The following is a 9,645-nucleotide window of genomic DNA, read 5'->3' as shown; positions in this document are numbered from 1 at the left end:
GCACAAAGCTCAGTGTAGAAGAAATTGGTGGTCTAAATCTGAAAAAAAATCAGATACCTTTTGTTTTTGGATTTCACAACAAAATAACATGTTCTGGAAAGTTTTGCAGTAAAGAAAACTGTTAAACTTCAATTAATACAACAATGTTTTAACTTATTTGGTCAGGGAAAAACTTTTTTGTTTCTTAAATGGCACTATTAATATTTATAACTTGAAGCTATTATTTCACAAGATAGATTGGCAACATGCTTTTCTCACGTTTGATTGGTATTTAAGCCTTTTCATTTTGAAGAAAACAATTTTCAATTACCAGGTTTCGGTTAGCTTTTGAGGTTCATTGTCTCAGTTCCACCATAAATAGTAATTTCCTTAATTTATTCTAGACTCAATGGTAAGTTTAGTTATCTTGATTTAAGATATGCATTACTACATTAAACAAAGTCTTCTCTTTGTTAAGGTAATAACACTCTTTGAATTCTAAGATTGATATTAAGTATCAATATTTTCAAAAGATTAGAGGACACTAGATCAATTCTTTTGTTTTTAATAATATTTTTTACCAGAATATTCACTTAAGTAGGTTTTCCCAATATATCCAAGTTTGTACTTTGATTTAAATAGTAGTTATAACTATATATAATATGACATATAATTATATAATATACATTACTATACACACACACACACTTGTTCCTGGGTTTCTCCAACCAATGTCATCAATGAAGATTTCTTTCATGGTGACCATATTATTTGTTCCCTTTAATTCCATTCCACTCATACTAGTCTAGCATGAATGTTGAGATGAGAAATAGTATGTTTGTGTAAGACAGACTGGCTAGATTTTAAATAATTTGAGAATGTAATGCTGAATTTCAGAGTCAGATTATACCAAAGACTTGAAATTCGAAAGCATGGTTTCCTCAGAAAGATAGTGTCAAGGTAATGAATATCATATTATGGTCTTCATTCTGTAGCTACACATGACAAAACATTTTCACTCAGAAAATGTCATGCACATTTAGAAGGAAGATTGATACATTCCATCATATGAAGCCTTTTTTTGGAAACAAGGCGAAGACCAGCCTAAATCCTCACTGAAGAATAAAATGGCCTTTTTTGGGGGAAGAAAAACAAAACAATGATACACTTGTCTACCATGCTATAAGTGAAAATACATATGGCTAAAGAACTAAAGACATAAATACTATAGTTCTGTTCAATAATCGGTTTACTACACTTTTCTTACTGATACTCTTATTTATTCATTTCTCTTGCATTCCATTTCACAAAGTATATGAATTTGTGCAATGTTTAAGAAATACTGAAATTGATGATTAAAGGAAAATATTAACTTCTGGCCTTCAGCCCCTGTGAAGGTTAAGAGAAATGTTAATATATTAAGGTTGGTTCTACTTTCCTTCCGTTTTTTTTACTGTTGTTTCATCCAGGTATGTCTGGAGTTCGTGTTTTATATTTCAAACATATGTTTATGCGGAATTCTACTAGGGAACTTGCAAACTCATTTCCATCCCTTTTCTTTCTTTTTCCTTCCTTAATTATTCAGCTTCAAAATAAAATCCATTGCTTGGTCTAAATTTTTATAATAAAATTATACATTTGGTTTGAGATATTTTTATTGACTGTACATCAAAATGTTGCTAAATATTTAGTGCTATTATGTAGAAATCACTTATGTCTAAACTGAAGTTCTAAAGATAGTATTTTTTTAAAATAGATAAATTATTATACTTACATTCTGAATACTTTCTAATTATGTCCCTTTCCAGCTCATTATGTTCAGCTATACTCTGTGGTAGATGCTTTAGTCAAAATGAAAGCTGACATCCTACCTTAACTATGTGTTTTTTTCTCACACTGGAAGAGTTTTCATTTTAAAATGATGAAATATTACATTTTCAAAAATATACCTTGTGGATATCAGTTACCACCTTAATAGACCCTAAGTGTTCCAGATCCCACCTGCAGGAAAACATTGGTCTATATAGATTTGATGTGTGATTGTTGAATTCTACAATAAATTTCTTTTTTCAAAATCATGTTAACTTGAGCTTAAGGTAGAAATATTCAAAACTTCAACTAAGGAAAATAATTATATCATACATGTGCTATTGGTTACTATTGTAATATAACCATGGATTTATAAAAATATAATTAGGCAATTCTAACAATAAGGAGGCATTATTTATGTATTTTTTCAGTTTTTGGTTTTAGGATATTTGAAGAGATCTGGAACAGTCACATAACTCAAATCTGCCCCAAATTTTGTAAATTTTGTTAATTTTATGTCTTTAATAAATAATTGAATATTTCCACAATTCCATCTTTTAGTAATTAGTGATTTCATTCATTCTCTTTCCATAGTGACACCATATCACCTGGGAAACTTTTTAGTCCTTATGTGACATGTACTAAATTGCTGAACCATATTGAATAGACTTTTTAAAACTATTTTTGGCACTTGAAAAGAGATCTAATATCTAAAGACATCTTGACTCAGTCTAGCTAGGACATTAGAAATGGAATGCACTTGAATATGTCTGACATAAATTCCTTGTTTTACTGACTAAGTAACAGAGAGATTAAGGGAGAATTTAATAAATAAATGATACTAGGAGTTATCCCCCCTTTCTTTCTCTAATTCTAATTTAATGTGTCTTTTTAATGTAGTTATTTAGCGATACAGTTCATATTTTTGAAGGTTCCAAATTTACAGCAAACATCTTTTGTCATGAATGGGTCTTCTAAGAAGACAAAGTTCTTTCAAATTCTAAAACAAGTAATAATATTGTGGAAATTTTTGAAATACCTTAAAATGCTGACTCATTTCCACTTAGAAAACTCAGTTTTTCATGTATACCAATGATGCTACATTAGCATTATTTGAGTGCTGATTGCCACTAACATAAGGGAAAAGAAGACAAATATTTTGAAAAAGCAATGTTAATGCATTATAACTGATGTAATTAATGCTATTGCAATATAACTATTTTCCATTTACTCTTTCTTATAATTTTTGTAAGAAGTTGGATAATTTTTTATTTTTAATTTTATTGAAGATATAACCAGAAGTCCTGAGAAATATTAACATACTATAGAAAAAAATAAAAGCCCTCTCTGTTTCTTTACATCTCCAGGCAAATGACATATCTGAGAGATGAGATTTGGACCCAAACTAAAGTAAAAGAAAAATATGGATGAAAATACCAGTCATACTCATTCTAGATCCTCATTCTAGTTATTTGATATTGATGGGTCTCCATTTCATTATTAATATAATCAAAACAGTTATTCCTGTTAAACAGATGTATTATGAAATTTAATGAAGATATTTTTTGCAGAAATGTTGTCCATACAATTACATAATAAACATTTTAATTAGCAATAATCATGCCTCAGATAAACCTCATTGGCTACAATACTGCCACTGTGCAAAGCTCATAATAAGCATTTTAAATATTGATCAATATTAAATTTGGTATGGCTCTTGGAGGTGACATCACCCAATACTTAGTGTGTGGAACACTCTCTGCTTTTAATCATTAATTGGCAATAATTGATTTCTGGTGTGACATACGTTGTTGATATTAAATGATCTGTGTATGTTTGGCTGTTGTTTATGTTATTATCTAGCTGAATAAATCATTATTTAAGTTTTCATAAAGTTTACTTATATACCTAAAATTTTAATCCCATTTCTATCATAGCTTTTTAAAAAAAAAATTCATCTATTTGTTAGAGTAAAATATTAATGAGTTAAAGATCACATGTTACTTATCTTAGTGTCTCCTAAGCCACCACAGAGGTTAGCATATGTTAGGAGCAAACATATGCTTGCTAATTTAGATAAGGACATCATAAACTCTTTAGAGTAAAATATATATGTTTATGGAGAGAGGGATCTATGTTAATGAACAACATTAAAAGAAAATATTTACATTACAGGACAAGTTACAAATTCTCATCTTTCAAAGATGGACTCATGTCATATTTAATTTCAACCTGCAATGTGTTAGGATATAGCAGGGGTCCAAGATCTCAAGGGTTTCTTTACTGCTTTAATGGATTTTCAGCCAATTATCATTAGTAGTGACATGTCAAACTTTTTTCAGAACATAAAAGGTCACCAATGGACTCATATTTACCTGCTGTAGTATCAACATGTGGTAAAAATGTAACTTCAAAATTCTTTGCATGCATAGCAATTTTAATAGTAATTACCACTTTAATGCTATTAAAATTTAAAAAAGAAGAGGAGAATGGACAGTTAAAAAACTTGAAACTGTGAATATAATATATGGCATGCATTTTATTTGTTTTATACTGAGATACACTCATTCTATTGTGGAATAAAAATTTGTAGTTTGCTGATGAGAGCAGAAAGCATTCAACATGAATTGAGAGAATAGTGTTAAAAAAACTAACATTCTAGCTGCATAAAGCTTCAAGAACAACATCTGATCCAAACTGGTATATAACCAAAGCACGAGAACTTAATGGTTCTCTGTTGTTTTTGTATTTGTTTTTGTAAAAATTGTCTGAAGTTTGGTATTCTTATTTCACATTTGAAGTATAGCTCCGTGTCTATCAGATATGACAAAAGATGCTGAGTTATGTAATGAACCATGGGATAAATGTGAAAAAACATTCAGATTTAACAGTCTCTCATACTTGTTTTGTAAGGTTTTTTTCTGTTTTTTTGTTTTGTTTTGTTTTTAACTGAAAGTAGTATTATTGAATGCAGACCAATTGAGTCCCATTGGATTTTCCTAAATATAATAGGGTAGTTTTGGGAATTTTCCTGGGCAAAAGATGCACGGTTAATTTATTTTAATTTGTATTTCTTTTTTTTTAAATTTTTCCTTTTCTTTTTTACTTTTTATTAAGAAGTAAATTCTACCTCAGAATATTGCACTCTGAATTGCTAGCTATAGCAACAGTTTTACTTCAGTGCTATCAGAATCTACATGTAAATCACATACCTATATATGTATATGATTTATATATTTTAAAGTGTACACAGTCAAACATCCACACAGCCTCATGGGAGTCAATGCCGAAAAGAAAAATGAGGCTTAGCACTGTTGAGAGCTAGAGGGATCAGTTCCATGGACAAACTTCCATCACATTTAAGAATTCCAACTGGCTCAATAATTCCAAACGACTCATTGCTAGGAATTTAGCTTGAGGGTTCATTGAAAACTAAAGTTGTTTATTAAGGGAATATAATTTCAGGATGAGGAGAATAGGGTATTCAATTAAACAAAATAAATTCTACATGTTGTAAAGTGGCAGGTACCGCGAACGATGTAGATTAGATATTTGAGTAGAAGATGACACACAATGATTGTTTTAGAATATTTCTTATTTGTCTTTTAACAGTAATATTTTAATAATATTTTTGTTTAATACTTTCTTAATATGTTTGTTTATCAAACAAGAAAAAAAAGAAAGGAAAGAATCCTAGAATCTGTAAAATGAAACTAGGCGGAGATACATAAATCGGCTACAGAATATTTCAGAGTTATTAATCATCAAGGAGAAGATGGAGTAATGTCTACTCCCAGCATAAGGATGAATAGAAGTCACTGAACTAAAAGCAATGCTATGAAAAACTGAATGACAAATTAAACTAAAAGCTCAATGTTGTTCATGCCCTGTTGTCCAATTCTTGAAGATTGCACCTGGACATATGTCTTCCTTTTCCTTTCTTTATGCAATAACATTTCTGAAACATCCAACATTCTCATTAGGGAAGCACTGAATGACCGAGATGTCACTTTATTTTTTTCCAGTAAGTTCTTAGTTAATTTATCTTCAATATAGTAATGGGGTTAAGAGTATTAGCGTCAGATGTACCCGGAACAAAACGTCATTTTGGACTCTTCCATTTACGGGTTATAGGCCTTTTAATGAGTTACCTGACCACAGGAAACCTCGGTTTCTACCAAACAAATGAGGACTTGAATATTTGTGTCCTTGGTATTTTAAACAAAATTAACTTCTTTAAGAGGACCCCTGTGAGCACGGATTAAGTTTTCAATAAATTGCAATCCTGATGGCTTTTGCTATTCGTTGTTCATTTGTTTGTTTGTTTTAATTCTTTCCTTTGTTTATTCTAGCTCAAACTTTTTTGAAACACAAGCAGAGGCCTTTCTGATTAGGTCTTCCATGCTAAATATCATTACTGAGGGCCTTACAGTTTACTCTGCAAACTGAGGTAGCTCTTTAATAGCAATTGTATTCTTTCTAAGTTAGCTTCCTGTGGATATGTGTAGCCTGGCTTCTTGCTGAGGTAAAGCCCAGCCCATTCACAATCAAAAACTGCTTTACCATTATCACAGTTTGGGGGCGCCTGCGTGGGTCAGTCTTTAAGCAGCTGCCCCTGGCTCAGGTCATGATCCCAGGGTCCTGGGATGGAGCCCCTCATAGGACTCCCTGCTCAGTGGGAAGTCTGCTTCTCCCTCTCCCATTTTCCCTGCTTGTGTTCCCTCTCTTGCTGTCTCTGTTAAATATATAAATTCTTAATAATAAATAAATAAATAATCACCGTTTGTCCTGACTCGAAGGGAAGAACACCCTCTACTGAACCTCCATATCATCTCCTGGAGCACCCCAGGATTTGGTTAATTTTGCCATTTTCTACTCTTCCATAGCTTAAGGCCGTTACAAAGGTGAGCTGGCAATGAATCAGTTGAAGCAAACTCCCTGGAATCCTAGTGGAAGAATATTAGGAAACTTAAAATCTGGAATATTATTCTGTAGTTAATGGCACTTAAAATATTTTTGAGCTATTAAACCTTATATTATTACACCCATTAACTTTTTGTGCAAGGAATGCTAAATGACATTTATTCTTCATCTTTGTAACTCGTTTCAAGACAATAATTTTTTATGTTCTATTAATACCTTGCTTTGACTGCTCATCCCCTCTGTGTCTGTATGTGGTGTGTGTGCTGTGTGTTCAGTGTGTGTGTCCAAGAGTAGGAGACCTATTATTATCAAAAGGCCAGAAGCACCAAGGGATTGAATTGGTGACCTGGAAGGTTAAATTCCACAGCGGTAATCACTAAGCTGTTCTCCATTATAGCTGCATTAAAAAGATTGAGACTACTGACATCTGGTACCTCCCCATCTAAAACCTTTTAAACCACTTGGAAAAAGGGCTTTTATTTAGGAAGTGAACAAAACTCTAGGTGTGTGTCACTTAAAGATCTGGAAATTTCCTATAAGATACACTGTTCAAAGATGGTCAGAACACATGTGTATTGGGATGAAATGTTAAATCACACATTTTCATTTGTATACTCCAATTTTTTGACCTATACAAACAATAGAAAGAATATGCAGAAAAATCAAGCTTGAAAACTCCTTCATAAAATAAACATTTTTAGTTTGATTGTCAACATCTGAACTCAAAATGACAAAACAGGATTAAAAGATAAAGTGTATTAATTTATATGCATGCATTATAAGCAATGACTCTTTTTGTCATATGCATAAATGTTTTAAGAAGTATTCCTGGTATCTTATGCATTTAATTTCAAAAATCTTTTTCTTAACAAAAGCTTGTTAATTGGACTTGCAAGTTCGTGGAAATATTATGAGCAAATAATAAATAATCAGTCATGAAAAATAACAATACATTTTTCAGTTAAAGGTAAAAAAGCATTTTATTTATTTATTTTTAAATTGTATTTATTTAGTTATTTTTAAATTTAATTTAATTTTATTTTTTCAGTGTTCCAAAATTCATTGTTTTATTTATTTTTTAAATTATTTTATTTTATTTACTTATCTGACAGAGAGAGGAGAAAGCACAAGCAAGTAGAGTTTCAGGCAGAGATAGAAGGAGAAGCAAGCACCTTGCTAAGCAGAGAGCCTGATGTGGGGTTAGATCCCAGGACCCTAGGATTGTGACCTGAGCTGAAGGCAGGTGCTTAACCCACTGAGCCACCAGAAGCCCCTAAAAAAGTATTTTATTAGGGGCGCCTGGATGGCTGAGTGGGTTAAAGCCTCTGCCTTCGGCTCAGGTCATGATCCCAGGGTCCTGGGACCCAGGCCCACATTCTGCTCTCTGCTCTGCAGGGAGCCTGCTTCCCCCTCTCCCTATCTGCCTGCCTCTCTGCCTACTTGTGATCTCTGTCTGTCAAATAAATAAATAAAATATTTAAAAAAAATTAACTCAGTACTTCACTAATAATATTCGATGATGTTATAAGGATTTGCCTTTTTATCAAAAAATAGAAAAAATTAGAAATTTATAGTAACAGAAGTTATAATCTTGGATGTAAATTTCCTTTGAAACATATATATAATTTTATAGTTTTCAAGGACCATGTTTTCATTTCCCAAAGGGAGGCTAACTATATACATACCCTCTCACTCTTCCATTGTGAAATAAGAGGATAGATGCCAAAACACCAAATAAGCAACAACGAAAACTACTCCTTGCACTTGATGAACTTTGCAGGCAAAAATACACATGCATAAATTACTTAGGACCACTACAAGAAACAAATAATCAACAAACATCCAGTAGAGTAGAGGCAAATAGAGGAAATAAATCCAGCTATTGGCTATTGTGAGAGATATATTCAAATGATATGGATACATTGTACCCTATTTATTTCTTTACTCTTTTAACTTTTTAATTGAATCATGATTGTATGAAAGTTTGTGTAGTACACACAAACATCAATTTTGCCCTCAAAAGGTTTGCATCAAAAAATTATAGAAACATCATTTAATTAGGTACTGAAAGACAGAGCTTGATTCTTGGATTTGCTCCTAATTTGGGGATCTAGGCAGATAACTCTTCTGAGTTAGAACTAACAAAATTAGTATGATAACCACCTCCTCATGTGGCTGTTGTAGATAGAGAATGAGAGGCTTTTAGATGGAGAAAGCCTTTTAGAAACTGAAGCATTCTGTGTACTTAAAAGCTATTCTTGTTCTTGACATAAATAATTACATTAGAAAGTAAATCAGTCTGTAAAAGAGACACTAAAATAAAAGGTAGAGAAAGAGAGGCCAAATAGTTTTTTATCCAAGTGCAAAGGTAAATGCTTCATGGAGAAGGAGCAGTTGAGCTATGCCCTGAAAGACTCCTCTTTACATTTAGCTTCAGAGAATGACCACCATTAGGAAGATAACTCTAGGAGAAGGTTATTCAAATGGAATTTTGAATGAGACCAAAGAAAAAATGGTCTATTTCATATGAGGAGAACAAAATTAGATTTGAAATAATATCACGTTCAAAGGGTTGAGAAAGAATCTTCCAATTCTTGTATAGGGAATGACATATAAATGTGTATGGATTGATACAAAGGGGGATTTTAAAAGCGGCTTGAGACTGAAAAAAATACATAAAAATTTATTCAACTATTTTAGAGGAAATCGCTTTTTTTTCTATTTTTTTCTATTGAGCAATTTCATAAGCATTTGGAAAAATTAAAGGTAAACATGGAGTGAAAGAGAATATTTATCATTTTACTAGAGCTATTCAGAAGTCAGCATAGTTGGGAAATATATTTTATATGTATAAGGAATGAAAAAATTTATGAATTCTATACTATGACTATGGTAAAGAGAAGAGCAAAGATCAGAGGAAGAATGAAGGAAGTA

General features: G+C 31.8%; 1 pseudogene; it reads right to left on the bottom strand.

Annotated features, from left to right (window-relative positions):
* Positions 1-3,333: 3,333 nt before the first annotated feature.
* On the bottom strand, positions 3,334-3,457 carry LOC131822821 (U4 spliceosomal RNA; annotated as a pseudogene).
* Positions 3,458-9,645: the final 6,188 nt, after the last annotated feature.

This window comes from Mustela lutreola, chromosome 1 (assembly GCF_030435805.1).
Source record: "Mustela lutreola isolate mMusLut2 chromosome 1, mMusLut2.pri, whole genome shotgun sequence".
In the NCBI taxonomy this organism is placed as follows: Eukaryota; Metazoa; Chordata; class Mammalia; order Carnivora; family Mustelidae; genus Mustela; species Mustela lutreola.
The sequence above is the reverse complement of the archived record's forward strand: the minus strand, read 5'-3'. Positions and strand labels throughout refer to the sequence as shown.